Here is a 905-nt window from a genome sequence, read left to right as displayed (position 1 = left end):
AAAAGGCTGGGAACCACTGCCCTAAATCTAATAATCTATTTAACCAAACCACATTCAGGTGATTCTTTGTGATCTCCTTTTGATAATATAATAACTCGTGTTTTTTTAAGAAATAGTTTGGAGCCCCACCTGAGGGAGCACGTCTCCAACTTTGAAATCCTCTGTTTCAGTCAAATGTCAGAAAAAGAATCAGCAATTTAACAAGCTAGGAACCGTTTACCAAACACTTGTAGGTTTCTGCTTCACCATTCTCATATCATTATACACTATATCGTTGGTTTTTTTCACTGCACAGACAAAAAAAGCTAATTGTAGATGACACCCGGCACCTGAATCAGAAAGATAAGAAGAAACTATGTGTTAAATGAATGTAGTGGAATTACCAAGTACAATATTTTCCAGTGTAGTGGAGTCAAAGTGTAAAGTAGTGTAAAATAGAAATACTCAACTAAAGTGCAAATACCTCAAAATGAAGAACAATACTGGAGTAGATGGAAGTGCTACCAGTACTGGTTCGTGTTGTAAGCAGCTCATTCTAAAGCATTGTTATTGTTCTGCTGAGGAGACTAAATGAACGAGAAAGTCTGCAGCACCTTTCAACACGCAGACACCCCTCTCCCTCTCTCACCACCCCTGTATTTACACACTCTTAAAAACACTGTCACACAGCCTGACTAACTGACAGAAGTTATCATTACACAAAGCGCTCGATTCCATAATTTATAGAGATCCCCGTCCCAGTCATGTGGAATTCTCCCAAAATAAATTCAAGTAAACACTTACGCGACAAAGAGGCACTCACAGTGGCCTGGTATGCATAAACAGTATGAACAGTGTGACAGTGTAATCCCAACCCCTCTACCCCCCCAGCACCACCCCACCCCCAGCCCAACACACACACACAC

The sequence above is a fragment of the Morone saxatilis genome, unplaced genomic scaffold (assembly GCF_004916995.1).
Source record: "Morone saxatilis isolate NCDOM2014 unplaced genomic scaffold, NCSU_SB_2.0 Contig14, whole genome shotgun sequence".
Lineage (NCBI taxonomy): Eukaryota > Metazoa > Chordata > Actinopteri > Moronidae > Morone > Morone saxatilis.
The sequence above is the reverse complement of the archived record's forward strand: the minus strand, read 5'-3'. Positions refer to the sequence as shown.